The following is a 21,294-nucleotide window of genomic DNA, read 5'->3' on the forward strand; positions in this document are numbered from 1 at the left end:
ACCGGTGTTCATCGTGACGCCCAACACTTATGATTCCAGAAGGGATGAAACACTAATGTATGTAGGTATTTAATAATTATTATAGTAAACAATTATATATAATGTTAATAATATATATATAATAATATATGTTGTATTATTTAGGAACTTAATTCACCCTTTTAGAAGCGTTATTTTTTTCTTAATGTTTAATATATCTTAGGAAGTAATTCAAAGTATATTATTGGGACTCTTTAATTGAAGATAAATAAAAATATATGTGAAGCAATAGTTACAGTGAAATTATTTAAACCGATACGCTAAGTACGAATAATTATTACCGCAGAAAATGAATTAGAGCAATGAAGATTAGAACTAGGTGTTAATTTTATTGAGGGTGCTCTCGTAATATTTGGTAAGCTTTGTGTAATTGTGGAAAATTGGCATTTTATGTTTTTAAGTTGTTAGTGGTGGATTTAACCAGATGGGATACCTAATTTATGGGAGTACTAGGTATATTGTTCATACATATGCATATATACACGTAACATACACATGATGATTGCAACGTCTTGTCAGACGAGTGCCACTCACTCAGACATTTAAAATCCATGAGCCCAAATGCCTGAGGGAGTATCTATACAAATATGATGTTACAGAGTCTTAGCTTTGTACGACAGCTAAGTCTCTCTCTCGGTTCAAAATGTTGAGATCCAGCAACAAGCAAGAGCAAGATAGCCAGCAACAAATTAAACTGCAGACCAGCTTAATGCGGGTAATGGTCTTCCGCTTTATGGTTTTTTTAAATCAGAGATTTGCTTCTCCTAGAAAGGTTGCCTCCAACACAGCTTACGGGAGCCCTCTCCACCCCAATACACACACACGCACACACACACACACACACACACACACACACACACACACACACACACACACACACACTAATATACACGGTGGTAGTTGGCCGTTTACCCAGAAAAAGAGTTCATTCGCCATTTGGAACGTCTTGTTTTTAATCCTTCAGAGAGACTAGCTGCCCTCCTCACCAAACAAGTCTGGTGGGGAAATCAGTTTAGTCGCCGGTGACCCGACCATGAGGCAGGTAGTACTGGGTTACATGGTACCAGTAGCACATGAGATGACCTGACAACATACACATAGGTACATACATACACACAAAGACACGATACTAGTACAATATATATATATATATATATATATATATATACATTAAATGCAAGTCAAATAAACATGTATGAACACATACATGTGTATACTCACATACAATCGAACATTATATAAACATATAAATATATCAGCCCACATGACATGAATACAGATATATGGATAAGGCATAAGCCTATGTATGCGCAGTAAACACTCATAAAAATAAATACGGAAATGCACACATATGTCACATACAGACATTTCACCGTCTTAGTAGAGTCATGGATTTTTTAATATATATTTACTGGTTGATTCAAATCGATTATTAATTTGTATTTTAATTTGTATTTTAATAAGTTAAAATATTAAACTTATTAAATAATAGTAATTATAGCTTTTAGTATACTTACATATATGCACACGTCCAACCATATAAATATACATCCATATATATATATATATATATATATATATATATATATATATATATATATACTAGCAAAAGTACCCGTCGTTGACTGTGTTCAAAAACAGCCTACAGAAAATGGACTCTGATTTATGAAAGTATGATAGGTTATGAAAAGAAAGGGTTGTAAAGAGATAGCTTCGAATTTGGGGGTATCAAAACCAAAGCAAAATATAATGAAAGTAAAAATAAGATAGATAAACCCCATAATTTATTATACCATACCTGTTCACACTGAAATTCTTATCATAATATTCTGTGGACCTATATTAAAAAAAACCTTGTTAAATTTTGTGACATATTTCCATTCTATGGAGGTCACTTGTAAACGGTTTTTTTTTTTAATTTTTAAGTTTTTTATCTCCATACTTTGTGGACCAGGCGCAAACGCAGACCCCAAAATTTTAATGAACCACTATTCTGCCAGATCAAAGAAACCCATTCCTGTGTCTCGATAGATCTTCTATCATTATATGTAATCAGTTTTTTTTAAATAGTCAACCATCTAGGAGCCTATTCGTGACCACACCCCCCACACACACATACACACACAGACATTCAACTTTATATATATATATATATATATATATATATATATATATATATATATATATATATATATGAAATAAAATGGACCATCCCTCTTGAAGAAGCCCGCATAAATCGGGCGAAACGTTGAGTATCCAGGTCCTTCCACCTCCATTTTATTTCATATCGTCGGATTTAATCCAGCTCAACAATCATATATATATAGATAAACATTCATACATATCAAGTGTTATAAAGACCATTAATCTGTGTATATTATTATTATTATTATTATTATTATTATTATTATTATTATTATTATTATTATTGGCTCACATGGAGCTTTCAGACAAGTCAAAAAACGATCTGATTGGAAACCTGCGGTCTTCTCTGGAAGTTGAGTGACAACAAGTCTCGCCAGATATCCAGCTCTCTCCACCTCCGTCGACAGCATTTGCAAATGAATTTGCATCATCGCAACAGCCTCTTACCATTGATTTCTCGCTGGCAGTTGCCATTGGTTTATATTGGAATTTGAGTGGCACTCAGCCTCCCTAAGGTCCCAGTTCTCTTTGTGCTTGTCCAGCCGAGGTCTGGCTAGCGCTCTCTCCTCGGTATTTCAGTCCTTTTTTACCCTTCTTGGCTCTTTGGTATCACTTTTTTATTGGGGGGGGGGGAGAGTGGTGATGAAACAATGGGGGGATGCATCATGGGGGTGTAGAACTTGTAGATATGCAGCTTCGGTGTTCTTAATTCCATGTAACGCTTATTCGTTATATTGTCTTCTTGTATTATTCTCCGCATTCAAGGGTTTTCCTTAATATTTCCGTCGTTTTCATTATCCTTAGTCGTTGTGCTTTTGCAGTTATTCCTCTGATTCCTATTTCTGACATTCTTTTTTCGAAGTTTTTCGGAGTTGTTCCTAGTGCTCCTACTATTATCGGTACTATTTTGATTTTCTTCGTTATACAAATCCCTTTTAACTCTCTGGCTAGCTCTGTGAATTTGGTTCGTTTCTCTTTTTCTTTCATACTCACCCTGTGGTCAACTGGGACAGCAAAGTCTACGATTTGATAGGATTTTCCTTTCTTGTTAATTATTATGACATCTGGTCTTCTTGCTTGGATGGGTTTGTCCGTCTGTATGTCCATCTCCCACAGGATTTTGTGGTTCTCGTTTTCGAGTGCTGTTGCGTGTTTATATTATTATAGATTCTGTTATTATTATTCATAATTATTATCAATATTTATGGGTATTATTGTATGTTAATATTTTTATATAAAACAGTATTCTCATAATAATCTATCAAAATTATTTTTAAAGGTTTTCTCAAGAAACTTAAAATACTGTTAAAACCTTTTTGAAAGTCATTTCTAAAGGTTTATAGTGTTTTATGCTAAGAACCTAAATTAAATTATTTCAATTTTTTATATTTCATATATGTTGGGAATAGGAATAGTTAAACATTTTAAAAAAATTTAAATTAACATATAAAATTCTGAATAAAATAAAACGTGTTCGGAGAAAATTGTAGTTATTTTATAAAGGGTGGTATGCAACTGATATTATCTAGTTGTTGGTGGTAAGTTTAATTAATTAGGGTGCCATGCTAAATAGCTGTATAGGGTAACAACTACACAAAAATACATATATTTAAACCCATATATCATCACAAAATAGACCAAAATTAATACGTATAGATATACATACATATGTATATACAAATATATAAATAAATATATAAACTATGTATACAATCACCCGTACAACACAAAAACATGTATATAAATATCAATACGTAGGCAAATACATATATACACAGGCACATAAATATATAAATTCACACAACAAACAAATGTGTATATATATAAATACCCAAGGAAAAATAAACAGTAAACATATATACTTACAATATTCATATTAATATTTTTTTATAATATATATATATACAGATTATTATTATTACTTTTTTATAAGATGGATAAGGTAAAATGAAGAGGTAATATAAAGATTACTAAGAAGATGTACATTATAATGTCTGCAGTTTATGGAAGTTTCTAATCTTCTATTGAGTAACTTATACCTATCTTTAAATCGTATGACAAATACTTTGTCAAAAACCGAAGGGAGGAAAGGAAAATAGGGATTTAAGAGAGCAAGAAAGAAAATTGATAGAGAAGAAGGAAGGAAAGAGAAGAAAAAGACAATAGAAGGGAAATGATAATCTCCAAACGACAGAGGAGGAAATGCTAATCTCAAAGAGATGGTGACCGGCATTAGAATTCTATAAAAAAAATCTGTTTTACAAATGAAAAGAGGACTTGGCCGCTAGCCGTCACTGAGTACACACTTAAGCTTTGAGCTCTCGCCAAGGTGAAAAATAACCTCCCCAAAAGAGCTAAGTTTAAAAGCTCTTCCTCCACTGACTGAGTCGCTGTATGAACGAATGTAAATGAAAACATCCTGCATCTTGAAACTGTTAAGAATCCGAAGACGTAACTTCCATTTAACAAAGTTCACCCTGAAATATCTTATGAATAATTATTCTCGTTTATAAGAAAATGTTATTATTGAATTGACTTTAGTTGATAAGCCATTTATTTACAGCGCCGCCACCACAACGAGCCTTGACTACACTAGGAGTAGCGATATACCAGCCATCCACTTATGCACCTCCGATAACTCAAATCACAGCATATTACGACGAATGACCAGCCAACGTGCAAGAGGTATCACCAAATAAACTTAGGTGCATGGGACTTTTGTGCGCTTTTAGCATCAGAGCTGTAGTTCCAGTGAACAGTAAGTGTTTGGTTACATTTCGATGGGTCTGTCATTAGACGAAGAGAAAAGTTTAGCCACATGGACTTAGGGTTAGCAACTGTATTTGGTGACTAGAGACGGCCTCGTTATACTAATTGGTCCCGTGAAACAGTATTGGGCAAGCAGACCACCCTGTCAGAGCATGTGTCAACGAGTTTATGGACCGACGGGGGATCACCGTGATACAAGCCTGGTCAATACCACATGATTAACAAACTGGAAATCAACATCTCTTTACAAGAAATTTATAAGCCGTACATCGTTATCATTTCTCACTGGAATATACAAGCAACTAGGTACGGTTTGTGAATTTTATTTTTCTAGAGGTAATACTTTTAGGGTGATCCTAGCTGTGAAAACCTTTTCCTTTTTGGCTAGGATCACCCTAAAAGTATTACCTCTAGTAATATTTATCAGGATTTTTCATCTGATTTTTTTTATCTCGCTTTATATATATATATATATATATATATATATATATATATATATATATATATATACATATATATATATATGTATATATATAACTACTTAATTTATATATATATAGCAACTTAATTTATATATATATATAATTATATACATATATATATATATATATAACTACTTAATTTACTCACATAAAATTAATATACGAAAGTATAAATTTATGCGTAAACTTAAAGTATTTACTTCAAAAGTGCTCAATACGTAGGTAGAGCTAGTTAGTGAGTTATAAAATATATATGGCGATTAAGCTTTAAATTTAAAACACTTTTAATCATACGTTTACTAAACCCTGTCTAGCTTTGCAATACGAACAAATACAGTTGGCGATCTTAGAAGGTAACTACACTTGTATACGTAAAATAACAATATTGATACATCTATAATATCAATCTCACCTGTCTGTTTATGTATGCAAGTATGTATGTATGTATGTATTTATTTATTTATTTATGTTTGCATTTATGCATGTGTGTCTCCCTAAAACTTTCAACAGAGGCGATGGGTTTTCCCGAGATTGGGACTGCCTTGAAGGCCGATTGTTTCGGACTACAAATATCGAAAAATTTGCTAAAGACATTTATTTCTTTACCCTCAAATAGACACTTTTCTACAAGAGGACGGGGTCGCATTTTCGCCATATTTTCGAAAGTCGTCCCCTCTTTTCGATTTACTAGCCTTAATTTAAATCTTTCTCACTTCCGATTTGGCGATGGACGCAACGGCAAAAACGTCACCTGTTTTTTTTCTTTTCTTTACACTTACTTGTCCTCCTTCGTTGTACGGGTTCGAACTTGCCTGGCTACTACTCCCCCTTTTAATTTTTTTTTTCAACACCAAAACCTCCAAACACCCGGCAAACGCCGGGCACCCTGGCTAGTATACATATATATTTCGTTTTACTTTCACTCGGTTTACATTTTGACATTAAACTTCATTCGGACCACAATTTTGTACTATACTCGGGGCACGTGAATATTTATCTGTGAAATTTTAAAAATATTTGTGAAAAATATTTGGAATTCGCAAATATATATATATATATATATATACTTATACATAAATATATATATATATATATATATATATATATATATGTGTGTGTGTGTGTGTGTGTGTGTGTGTAATGCTTACTTAACAGGTCATGGGTGGTCTAATAAACATATAAATGGCAACATAAAAGAGCAAATAGAAGAAAGGCATATGATTAAGGGTGTTAAAATAAACAAATATATTTTTGATAACTGCGAAATGCTCGAGAAATTGTGGGATAATGATGTGGAGTTGATACGAAGCTGTGTGACGTAAGTCAGGGTGAGAAGGATGTATGCGCTTGCGAGCGTAATTTACGAGGTCGGAACAGATGAAAGTAAGATGATTAACGAGCAACATAAGTTCGTGTTAATAAATAGAACGTCGAATGAAAGCTGCGAGTTGTTTATCTGCATCCAAGGCCGGATAAAACAAACTGCCATCTTTCGTGTTCATTTAACGAAAACAAATGGCGAATGAAAGATTACGGCGGGGGAACATGTTTTATCTTTATATTAATAATTTGATAACAATTTTTCCCTTGAAATTTCCGACATTATAGAATACCAACGAGGCAATTCCTATGCAAATCTTCCGCACTCACCATTCCAAACTCATATTAAGCACATGTCCTTATCTTTCCATAAAAGTTCTATTTTCTTTTCCTTAACTCACTCTCTCAACACCGTAATCTCACAATGATAGTAGCAAATATCCCTCTCTCTTTAATTTTACGCTTCTATAAAACTCTAAATCAACAGTTTCATTATTAACAGTAATACTTAGTTAAAGAAACCGGTTCATTATTTCACAAGGCTAAATAAATACGAAAACCTTTATTTTTTTTCTCATTTCTTCTATCTATATAAACACTAGAACGTCTCCGGTATGTTTTTATCACAAAATATTTGGAAATGTTTCTTAAAAAAAAGATATCTACACCCTTGTTGCCTAAATGGAAAGTCGGCTGTAACTGTACAAGCCTATCCTGTATCTGTACGTTGTTTCAGATGTCCCTAATAAGGTGAAAGTATTTACTTCTCTCGCACCATAAGAACTATGCACTATAGTTAGAAAGTAGTGTTGAGAAGTCACCGCCTCCAGAGGAAGGGAACCGTGACCTGAATAATGCCTGAGGAGCCCCGACGCCATTCTCTGTTAAAAATATTCTCATAGAAAAAAGCAAAGCTTGAGAGTGTGGACATCCTAAAACTGATAAATCCCAGCATTACACCGAAATATATAGGGATCTACTCATTGTAGAAATGGGCGAGTCTCTTTTGCTTTTAGACGTATTTTCTGCTTCTGAGGCAAGGGTGTAGTTAGTTATCCTTCCCGTGCTTTTTAAGTCCCCCCACCATGGAAAAGTTAACCGAAATATTTTCCCTATTTAAAGCGCCCGTAAGGCAGCCAAATATTAGCAGGTGGGCATTTGCCTTGTCGTAAATAATTTGCCTACTAATAGGGAGACAATTTACTGCTTGCGAACCGATTTTGCGTACCATTTAATGTTCTTTACTGTAAATATTTTTGAATATATATATATATCTATATCTATATCTATATCTATATCTATCTATCTATCTATCTATCTATCTATATATATATATATATATATATATATATATATATATATATATATAAAGAGAGAGCGAGAGAATAAAATCACATAGCGTGTAGGTTACATGAACCATTAAAGTTATCCAAAATGGTGTTTTTATGCGGTTGTTAACGCAAACATCTGCTGAATCTTGACTAAATATGCAGCTTGCAGCTGCCATTGTTCAAAGGCAGCATGCGTTCCGCAGATTCAACCGACATAAGTCCAGTTAAAACACACAGAATGATTTATAGAAGCTAGAAATAATTATCAGAGAAAAATAGCGACAGCTAAGGGAGAATACTCTGAAACCACCAGAAAGCGCATTGAAGCACATAAATTAGGAACCCGTGATTTTTGGAAAATCTACAGCAGTGTAGTAAATAATAGGCAGTCAACAATTCTACCATTATAACCGACAAGGTTAACCTACTTGCCAGTCGGTTTGCCTCAGACTCCACACTGGACCCGGCACACCACTCCATCCTCGACTTTCCTTTGCGTACAGATGCCACACTAGACTATTTGAAAATCACCCTTTCCCAGGTATATGGTATCATAAAAGACCTAAACACCTCAAAAGCAAGTGGACCCGATCTCATCCCGGCTGTGCTATTAATAAAATGCTCAGCTGCGGTTGCTCCAGTTCTCTCCAAACTTTACAATAAATGCCTTAACGAATCTTGCTTTCCTGACTGCTGGAAAACTGCTTCTGTGGTACCAGTCTTCAAGAATTCCGGTGAAAGAACTGACTCATTTAATTATCGCCCCATTATATTTCTTCCGCTTTTCGCCAAAATATTTGACTCGTTAATTAATCAAGCCCTAGTCCAACACCTTACACCTGCTAAACTTTTGATTGACAAACAATATGGATTTAGGCAAGCCCGTTCCACAACATATATGTTAACTGTAATCTCTGAACGTATATACTGTTCACTGGATAAAACAGGGCAGGGTACAGCGGTAGCCCTCGATATATCTAAGGCTTTTGACAGGGTATGGCACGATGGACTTCTAAGGAAAACTAGATCATATGGTATCACTGGAAGAATACATAATGTAATTAAATCCTTCTTAAGTAAGAGAAACATCCAACTTGTCCTCGACGGTCGTACATCTAAACAATATAATATAAATTCGGGAGTGCCTCAGGGGTTTATCCTTTTACCTTTATTATTCCTGATATGCATAAATTACCTCCTGGATAAAATTGTTTCGGAGATGGGTATATTTGCTGATGACACCACTCTCTATAACAGGCACGAGGGGAAAACAAATGAACACATGTCTAAGGAAATGACGAAACACTAGAGGATGATCTCCAATCTGTAGTGGAATTGGGACAAAAATGGTTGGTCACATTCAATGCTGCCAAGACCTAGCTTGTTTCCTTCAATAACTACAAGAAACCTTCTCTACGACCAATAGCAATGGCAAGAACACATTACCTGAAAGTACTTCCTTTAAACTCCTCGGCCTAACGTTTACAGGGAACATGAACTGGAATCGATACATTGAGAGCCTGCCAAGGTTGCTGCAAAGAAGGTGGGCTTTCTCTACCGTGCAAGAAAACTACTTACGCTTGAAAGTATCCTGTACCTCTATACGGCCACCATTCGCCCATGTATGGAGTAGTGTTGTAACATTTGGGCTGGTGCATCTGCTGCTTGTCTCTCGCTCCTAGATTGGGTTCAAAAGAGAGTTACCAACTTGATAGATCCTGATCTGCCATTAAGGCTTCAGCCTCTGTCCAATCAACGACATATTGCATCCCTCTCCCTGTTCTACAAGTATTTTAATGGTGAATGCTCCGACGAACTACAAGCCTTTGAACCCCTCGACGTATATATATATATATATATATATATATATATATATATATATATATCGACTCCCAAAACAGTTGCCTATGGTGAGTTCCTTCTTGGTAAAAGAACCCAGGACATGTCAAAAGAACGTTAAGATAGCATCAAGGAGAGTCTTGTGAGAGTTCATGTTTCCATTGACATTTGGGAGTCCCTAGCGCATGATCTCAGTTGAGGCGACTGATATACAGGGATGCAGACCACTTTGAAGCAGCCAAGATAGATCGAGCTATCTTGTTTATAATTTTTTGAAAAGCAATAACAGAGAAAACCTGATATTTGAAATTTGTAGAATTATAATATTACACACACACACACACACACACACACACACACACACCCACAGAGTATTTATATATATATATATATATATATATATATATATATATATAATATAAAAAAAACAATAAGTTTACCAAGGTAATCAAAATGGTAAACTTAAAATATATTATAAATATTAAAGAGTTGATATTTACAAGTAAAATAAACTCAGCCAGATGTAAAAGCTCAATAAAACCGAAAAGGAAATAGAGCTTATATATATATATATATATATATATATATATATATATATATATATATATATATTTATATATATATATATATATATATATATATATATATATATAGTCATCTTGTTTATAATTCTTTGAAAATAAATAACAGAGAAAACCTATTTGAAATTTGTAGAATTATTATATAACATACACACACATGCGCGCGCGTGCACTTTATATATATATATATACATATATATATATATATATATATATATATATATATATATATATGAATAGAAATGTATAAAAGTGAATACGAAAAGTATAAAGGCTTATAACTTTTCTTTATTCGTTTTCAATTGGTGACGTGCAGGAATACAAAATAATATTATGAAAAAAAATTTAAAAAACTTTTTTTACAAATACATGATTTTCGACCGATCCTTCAGTCTTCATCAGTGTAGTGAAAGTATGAGCATGCACGGGGAAAAGGGGAATGGAAAAGGAAGGAAGGAAGAGGAGGAGGAGGAGAAGAGGAGAAGGAGGTATAGCCAATGAGAAGGTGCCACGTCAGTTTTAAATATATACACATATAAGTACGCACATACACACATGCACACAGTACATATAAACATATAAACGAAAAATTAAAAATTCAACAGTAAATAAAAATGAGAAACGCGCCTTTAACTGTCGAATCTTTTGAATTCTAACGATATTATATATATATATATATATATATATATATATATATATATAGCCATCATGTTTGTAATTTTTTGAAAAGAAATAACAGAGAAAACCTGATATTTGAAATTTGTAGAATTATTATATTACACACCCACCCACACACACACGCGCGCATATATATATATATATATATATATATATATATATATATATATATATATATATATATATATATCCATCTTGTTTGCAAGTCAAAACCGGTAAACTGAACAAGTTATAACGATATAAAGGGCATATACATCTTTTTGGTAAACTCTACATAACATAGCTGGTATATATCCTCGGCCCTCAAATTAAACAGAGGTTAGATAATTTCTGTAATGGCCTGTCCCATGTTGATTGTTGTGCAATACTGCTTTTACAGGCTTAGCCTTCCCTATTTTAGAAAGTGTTACTTTATTACTAATCGCCTGAGGCGTCCTTCCCAGGAATGCCGAGGGGGCTTGCAAGACACTTTTACAGGTCATAGTGCCCTTCTTTAGGAACGTTGACTCCGTAAAGTGATTTCGTAAATAAAAAAAATAATCCAGATAGATTCCATTTTATTTTTTTGATAAACAAATACCCCCCCCCTGAATTTTTTTTTTAGATGAGTCTAATTTTTAATATTACTTGTAATGTTCGGACTATTGTTTTTATCTTGAGTTTTATTTGTGCGGATTGCCCTTCGGCCGTCTTCGGATATAATCCCCTATGAAATTTTATTAGACTTAACCCCCACCCCGGTTAACCAATTTTTTCATATATTCGGAACTAAAACGATAAAATATATACTAAATCACAAAATACGAAAATATTTACGGAGTCAGCAACTTTTTTATTTTCTTTTCCAAAGCAACAGCCAACATGCCGGAAGACGGCCGAAAGACAATCAGACCGAAACTTTGCACAAATAATACTCAAGACGAGAACAGTAGTCGTATACCTATACCACCGGTAATACCGCCTCTTTTCATTCATATATTTTATAGTGATGTGACGATTCCAATATTTATCCGATTCTAATACATTATGGATTCCGTGCTTAATTTCCGATTCCGATACACTTACCGATTCCGATTCTTATAAATCTCTAAATATTTAGCTATGGAGTTGTTATATTTTCCCAATCACCATAAAAACACATGTTAAAATGCATATATTTTCTCAAACGGAAAAATACATCTCTGGGTTATGATCAATAGATTTTAATTTTACTGTTAGTTTGGCTAAAGATACATCACCTGAAAGTATATTTTCAAACCCATTGGTTTAACGTTCACAAGGAATAGGTAATATGAGTTGGAACAATTACTTCGAGAGCATTGCCAGGGCCGCTGCGAGGAAGATAGGCTCTCTTTCTACCGTGCTAGAAAGTTACCTACGCCTTAAAGTATCCTGTGCCTCTACAAGCCCACCATTCGCCCATGTATGGAGTATTGTTGTCACATTTGGGCTTGTGCATCCGGTAATAGTCCCTCACTCTTAGATAAGGTTAAAAAGAGAGTCGCCAACCTGATAGGTCCTGATCTGTCATCTAGGCTTCATCCTTTGCCGCATCAATGAAAGGTTGCATCCTTCTGCCTGTTCTACAAGTATTTTAATGGTTGATGCTCCCACGCACTACAAGCCTTTGTATCCCCTCGGCGTAAATACCCCGACAAACATGATAAGCAGCAAAGTCCCACCCTACACAGTAAAGATCCCTAAATATAAGAAGGCGTTCTACTTTAATAGTTTCTTCGCAAGAACTGCTAGACTTTGGAACGCCCTTCCTGGTTCCTGCTTTCCCAACTGTACTGCCATGCAGAAGTTCGTGTTTTGTGAACAGCCATCTTGCTGTTAAACTCCCTACATTACATTTCTGCAACATATGGCCCCGATAGTAGCCCCCTACATCAAAGTTGACTTGCTACGTTTGGGTTGAAAATGGAATATTTTTTTAAAACTCTATAAATATTTATTATTTTATCATTGCTGCAGTGGAAGAATTTGCTTAGACCTTTTACCGCCAAATTGTACTTTCAAATCGTCTTTCAAAAAAATCAATATTTGTTATATTCTTATTGCTTGTCAGCCCAACTGATCTTCAAAATGCAGGTCTATGCATGATTGAACAAGTGATTAAGAGGCTTGATTATGTGCGTGCGTATATTACTAGTGTGGGTTTAATGATTTAAATATTTATTTATTTGCATTAAAAATTTATTTGCATTAAAAAATTTATTTGCATTAAAAAAATAAATTAAAATAAATTAATAAATAGTTAATAGATTAAAATAAATTAATTTAAAAATATTTTTTTTTAAATTGCATTAAAAAATAAATTTATTTGCATTAAAAATTTATTTGCATTAAAAAATAATTTGCAATAAATGAATAAAATGAAATAAATTAATTAGTAGTTAATAAATGAAAATAAATTTTTAAAAAATGCATTTTTTTTTTTACACAGTGACCACCACTTATCAAGGCCCGGAAGCCATTCAGGGATAAAAGTTATTGCAAGTACATTACGTTAGTGTGGAGATTTGATGAAGTGTTTACTTAAGGGGGCGGTTCATTAGGAATTTGTTAGCATTGGACTTGAAGACATCCAAGTTGTAGTCCGGTGGGAAGCAGGCAGACGGAACAGAGTTCCACAGGCGTGCAGTTCTAAGAAAGAAGCTTTGTTCATGGAATCCGCGTTTTGATTTAGGCACAGCTATAGAGTGGGGGAAATTTTTCACAGTGAATTCAGCTAGACGGGTGTTTTTCGTGAAAGATTGGCGAAGGGGGACCAGAGATTGGAGTTCAGACGAGCACCTGCCATGGAAATAACGATAAAACAAGGATAGGCTCGCAAAGTCTCTTCTGTGGGAGAGAGGTTGCAGCGTAGAGAAAAGGGCATCCCCCACTAAGCCACAAAGTCTATTTTGTACTCTGTACAGGCAGGATAGGCTGTTTTTAGCAGCTCCTGCCCAGATATGGCAACAGTATTCCATCCTTGGACGTACTTGGCTTTTATATAGATAGAGAATTGCATCTGTAGTGACATATCTTCTGGAGCGGTAGAAGGATCCAACCATCTTTCCAGCGACCATGGCAACAGACTTGATGTACGTGTTCCATTTCAGATCAGGAGTAAAGGTCAAACCCAGAAGCTTGTCAAAACACGGGGCCTCACCCAGACGAGAGCCATCCATCACAATTGATGCCAGATGAGGATCAGAGCGTTGATGATGTAAGGATAGGAGTTTGGTTTTGGATGCATTAAAGGTAACCAGACACATCTTCCCCCACTGAACCACGAGCTCGAGATCAGAGGAGAGAGAATCAGAGAGAACTTTGTCATTTACAGCCTTTATTTGCATTAAAAAATTTATTTGCATTAAAAAATTTATTTGCATTAAAAAATTTATTTGCATTAAAAAATTTATTTGCATTAAAAATTTATTTGCATTAAAAAATTTATTTGCATTAAAAAATTTATTTGCATTAAAAAATTTATTTGCATTAAAAATTTATTTGCATAAAAAATTTATTTGCATTAAAAAATTTATTTGCATTAAAAATTTATTTGCATTAAAAATTTATTTGCATTAAAAAATTTATTTGCATTAAAAAATTTATTTGCATTAAAAATTTATTTGCATTAAAAAATTTATTTGCATTAAAAAATTTATTTGCGTTAAAAAATTTATTTGCATTTAAAAATGCCGGCGCTAATGGGTTAAACATAATCAAATAAACAACCGACAATAAAATGATTCATTTTTGGCATCAGAAAAGAATCACAAATTTTCCCGATTCCGATACCTCAAAACTTTCCGATTTTTGCGATTCCCGATTCCGATTCCGATTAATAATCCCAACACTAATATCCTATGATCTATATTATTGAATGAACCTATAGGTGGGATATTTTATACTTTTCTACAAAATTTCTAACGATAGCTATTAGATGTATGTTTAATTCAACACTGATATTATTTTTATAGCCACACTAGCACTTAAATAGCCTTTTCATTTTTAGAAATAAAAAAAACAAAAAAAAACAGTGGTGACCCCACATATCTGTAGTTGAAATATCGCTGAAAATGATGACGTCAGTAAATGCACGAAAGAAGACAAACACACAAAAAATATTGGGGAGGAGACAGATTTTAAAGCAATTATGAGAGAGAGAGAGTGAGAGAGAGAGGGAGAGAGATAGTTATATAGCATGCATTTATTTGAACGTATCAATTATAGGAAAATTATTTTGTGTTAAAATAATTTTCTATATTGCAATGTTTTATAATTACTTTTGCAAAGAAAGATAAATTAATCAGACTTATCCGAAATAATACTGGATAGATATCTGGATGCAAGATCAATAGCGGGGGTGGGGTGCCCGGCTTTGCCCGGTCGTACAATACGCTTAAATATGATATTTTAATTTGCCCAGATTTTGTATACGTCATTATACAGTCGGGATTTCAAAAGTAAAAAAAAAAAAAACGTAATTGGGTGCCATCAGCTAGAATCGAAACCGAAGCATTCAAAGCTGGTAACGTTACCACTGTACCAACTACACATTAGGTGATTGTTAGCACTGTTGTTTGTACTTTCCAAAGACTTCAGACAAAACTCCCTACACGTAGCCAGGAGCAGTATTACAAATATTTCCATTTTATGTTTTGAGTGAAACTTCAGCTCTCATGTGTTCTTAGTGTTATATACGCCGATACGAGTTATCTCCCCTTGACTGGCATTACTCTCAAATCACCATCGCCTGCAACCTCCCACCACACAATCACATGGTATATCGTAGTAGCAAAAAACTACTACTCCTTCTTTACTGTTAATAAAGCTCCTGTTCCGGTCACAAGCGTGTCTCTCTCTATTCTCTCGATGTTCTTTCTAACCCTTTACTAATACAAGCCACATAATACAACACTTAGAACTGTGAAGCTAAATCTCTACATATCTTCCAGTGGATCTATCGACCCATTTTATTAGATGGAACAATGTAATGCCTATCTACTTGAATCTAATATATAAAAGCCTATATGTCTGTCGGTATGTTTGCCTCCTTATTTTCAAACTCTATCTCCTCAGAAATCAACAAAAGTCGCAGAGCGAGTCTAGAGGCCTTAAATGATGGGATTTTTACGGGCTGTCCTTTTATGGATCATTAGCCGGTAAACATAGTTGTTAAGGGATCAAAAATGGGTCAACATTATTTTTAAAAAATCGTTATATATTTTGTACATTCATCTAAGTTTATTTTTAATTTAAAATTTTAATCACTTCATATGCCTGTACATTTAGTACAGTAGTAACGTCGCCAACTTTGAATTCTACACTTTCTGTTTCGATTTCAGCTAATGGTACTCAAATACTTTTTTTTTATTTTTGAAATCATGATTCTATAATAATGTATACGAAATCTGGACGAATTAAAATATCATATTTAAGCGTATTTTACGAGGGAGCAAAGCTCCCCTCCTCCCTCTAGTCAAGTTTTAAATTTACAATAGGTGGATGGGTAGGTGTCGTGCAAAATATTGAATAATCCCCCCCTGTCTTTCCAAGCTTATAACTCCTTGAAAAATGTAATTCAAGCCCTATTTTTTTTTCAATTAAAGGAGCAAGGGCCAAGGTTTCATTAAAAAAAAAAAAAACAAAAAAAAAACAACGTGTTTTTTTTTTTAATGTTTTAAACTTCGGACTTTACAGGTAAATTTCTAAAAAACACTACTTTTTTGTTTTAAATTTGAATATATTATTTATTGATATTTTATCTTCAGAACACTTTTGTGAATAAATCAATTATTTACTTTTTAATAGACATTTCAAACTGGGAGGCGTGAATTATTCGACCCCCTGTCTTTCCAAGCTTATAACTACTCGAAAAATGTAATTCAAGCCCTAATTTTTTTTTCAATTAAAGGAGCAAGGACCAAGGTTTCATTGAAAAACAAAAGAAAAACAAACAACGTGGTTTAAAAAAAAGGGTTTTAAACTTCGGACTATACAGGTCAATTTCTAAAAAAACACTAGTTTTTTGTTTTGTTTTAAATTTGAATATATTATTTATTGACCTTTTCTCTTCAATTTGTGATATATAAAACTTTGGCGAGTAAATTAATTATTCACTTTTTAATAGACACTTGAAAATGGTGGGTTTGAATTAAAAAAGAAACATATATTCGGTTTATTGGAAAGAGCAACAAATTTCACATTGACCCTGAAAATCTCGTAAAAATTGAATCAATAGAAAAATTTTGATAGATTTTTAAAGTTTCAAAATTGAAAAATACTGAGTTCGTAAAATTCATTACTGTTTTTTAAAAAATATTTCTATTACTTTTAAAACAACTTTAATAGTTTATTTTGGAAGTATAATCCATAAAGAAAATAAACAACCCACTTTTAAAAGAGAAATTACGAGTTTTTTTTTATATTTTATTCGCAGTGTCGTGTTAGGGGTGTCAAAAATTTCTACAAAAATTCTGATACACCTTGTGGATCAGACAATGATAAAAAAGCAATAAATTTGAAAGGAAATAAAGTTGAAAAGGTTTTCACACGCACCTTTCACAGACGAAACATAAATTCACAGACATCCGCAGAAAGATTGGAAATTTCCGTGCTAACATGAAAACGTAATGCGTATTAAAAAAAAGTCAGTGAGAAAGAAATTAATTTTTAATTCATAAACACATATTAAATGTCTTTAAAGTACATGTTTTTATCAACGTTTGTTTTGTAAACATAGAAGATAATTAGACATTACCGAAAATTGAATGCCTAAACACTAGAAATATAAAAATTGTGATTAACTAATAAATCTTTTTTTACTAACACTAAATGCAAAAACTCATCATTAAAAAACTCTATTCCCGCTATTCAAAAATCTTTTCATTTCAGTTTTAAGTTTATTGTTTCATGTTTAAGGGAGATATAGTTTTTAAAAAGCTCTGCCCCTCCCTAAATTATATTTAAAAAATATTTAAATTTCTTTTTTTTTTTGGGGGGGGGGGTTCTTGTTAAAACTATATTCACCTCAGTATTTTCAAGACTCCCAATGTGTGATTTACCTATATCGTACACTTTTTTATTGTTAAATAACACTCGACAGGGCTAGAGTTTTTTAACTGAATAAACGCTTCAAAATAAGTTAAGCCATAGAAAACTTTGCCAGTTGGGTAGAAAATGAATACTTAGAAAAATCAATTTTATTATTTTAAAAAGAAAGGTAAACAAGTAAAAAATATATAAAAAATATATTATGGGGTTTGTAGTCTCTTTTAAAAAACAATATCTCTTTCAAAAAACGATCATAAAATATATTTCCAATCGACATGCAATGATGGACAAGCTTTCCTACCTAGCAAAAATAAACAAGTTTTCCGTGGACGAGTTTTCCGGGCACTGAAAACTCACAAGTCATTATCATTTTTATTCTTATTTTTCTTACTATTGTAGATGATTATTCAGCAAAAGTCCCCTAAACAAAAGTGCGATTCTACTTTTTTAGGCAATTACGTGTTCATACTGAATATGAATGCCTACGGGAGAGAACTTGAATGCCTACTGGAGAGAACTAGAATGCCTACTAGACACTGTCCTCGACTGTCTAAGGTCTCTCTGTACAGGGGTTTGTCAGAACAACCTGGTATGAGGACACTTTTTCCATAGAAGTAAACCCTGACCAAATATTTAAAATCATATGAAGTATCCGCTGCCCAAATAAGATTTCTTCATTATAGCTAACCCACATTAGCTTTTACGAAGAATGGTGCACCTTCTGTGTATGTGATGTTACCTCAAGTAATAGCACAAAGCTGGATACTCCACCAGACTAGATAAATTCTTGTCCTGGAATCCAGTAAGACCAAGAGACAAAAACGAAAGATATACTACAACGTATAAAAATGGTTAATTTGGAAGGGGAAAATTATGTTCTCAATTTCTTTACTCAGTGCTTGAGAGATAAAGAACTTTAATGGAACATTCGAATATCTATGTATCTCATATAGAGTTCAATTGTTAGCCCCAGGTGGTTGGCCCCCTTGATTTCTGAGAACTTCGACAAAAAAGTTTTTTAAAAAGTGGGCTGGAAGAAAAATACTGATTCTTTTAAGAATTTAGTCGTTCGCATATAAATTTAATGTAAAATGAGCCACTTATTTCTGAAACATTCTAGTGTTTGAGGGCAGGTAATAAAATAAATTTCTTGTCGAGATAAATTCTGTGTTTTTTGTTGGAGATGGGGGGAGTCGGGGCAGGAGTAGCAACTTTTAAAAATGATTTCTTATAATTTTACCAGTCGGACTTGGGGTTAGTGGTAAAAAGTTGAGAATGTTTTACTATAAACAAGAAACGTGGAAAAGAAACAAATACATAAAAACTCTGACTATATAATAATATAGTATTTACTGTATATCAACTATTTCATAATATATAGTTACTTATGGCGAGCTGTACATAATAAAATATTAAACTGGCAGAAATGGGTCAGGAGAACAATGCCAGACGAGGTAAGACTTTTCACACAAATTCTGCTAGAAGTCAGTAGTGTTGTGTGGGAACAAGCATTATCATGATGGAAGATGGCTCCATTTCTGTTAACCAAAGAAGATCGTTTTCGGCTCAACATTAGTAACATTATTGCAAAGAAAATATGAACTATGTTATAATAATAATATTGCACACAAAAAATTATAAATTAATCATGAATATATGCTTAGCCTGGGAAGGTGGACCTCCTAGAACTGCACGGAATAAACTCCCACATCCGCAAAATCAACAGGGACCAGGTAATTAAAGCAATGGTCTAATCTCTGCTGATTTTGGGGGTCAAGGATAAAAATCCCTAAAAAACCTTTTGCGCTGGCCTTATATTATATAATTACTTATGTCGGACGCTGTATATATTATATAGAGTAATATGTGCATATATGTTTCTGTTGAAATTTCTTTAGAAATACAACGTCACCGTGTCCGATCAACTAGAATGAAACCATATTTCAAATAATAAGTCTTATATATAAAATATTTTTATTTTCTGAAAATAAAAAAAACAGAAAAAAATCTTCTATAATATAAAAGGCAAAATCTGTTTAAATGTATGTATGTATGTATGTATGTATGTATGTATGTTCATGAACTCTTTTTATGGGTCAACGGCTAACTAGCACCGTGTATATTTGTGTGTGTGTGTGTGTGTGTGTGTGTGTGTGTATGTGTATTGAGGTAGAGAGGGCTCTCGTAAGCCGTGGTGAAGGCAACCTTTCTAGGAGAAGCAAATCTCTGATTTAAAAAAAAAACATAAAGCGAAAGACCTGTACCCACATTAAGCTGGTCTGCAGTTTAATTTGTTGCTGGCTATCTTGCTCTTGCTTGTTGCTGGATCTCAACATTTTGAACCGAGAAAGAGACTTAGCTGTCGTACAAAGCTAAGACTCTGTAACATCATATTTGTATAGATACTCCCTCAGACATTTGGGCTCATTGATTTTAAATGTCTGACGGAGTGGCACTCGTCTGACAAGACGTTGCAATCATCATCATCATGTATGTATGTATGCCTAAAAATTTCGACAGGGGCGACGGATTTTCTCGACATCGATATTATTTGAAGCTCGAAATATTGGCTCAAAACATTAATGCCTTCACCCTCAACTGGGCACTTTTTTACAAGGAGGGGTCGCTTTCTTCGGCGATATTACTAAAAAAAGTAATCACTTCTTTTCGATTGTCTAACCTTAATTTAAACCTACGTAACTTTCAGTTTTGCGATGGGACCAACAGAAAATACGTCACGTTTTTATTTTTCACGTTCTTTTCCTCCTTCGCTGTACGTGTTCGAGCCTGCCTGCCTCCTACAACAAATTTTTTTTTTTTTTGCTTAACACGAACCTCCACATACCCGGACAACGCCGAACACACAGGCTAGTTAAAATAATAAAGAGAGAATAAAAAAAAAAATGACAAAAATAAAAAAATAAAAAGGTTAGATTTAAAAAGATGGTAGGGTAGAAATCGCATCAGAAACATGTATGCACATATGTAGCCGATAATATATAAAACTAGAAAGGCCAAAAAAAAAAAAAACCTTCTGATTGTCATCGAGCATTTTTCATA

This window comes from Euprymna scolopes, chromosome 18, assembly GCF_053919585.1.
Source record: "Euprymna scolopes isolate OS-2025 chromosome 18, ASM5391958v1, whole genome shotgun sequence".
Lineage (NCBI taxonomy): Eukaryota > Metazoa > Mollusca > Cephalopoda > Sepiida > Sepiolidae > Euprymna > Euprymna scolopes.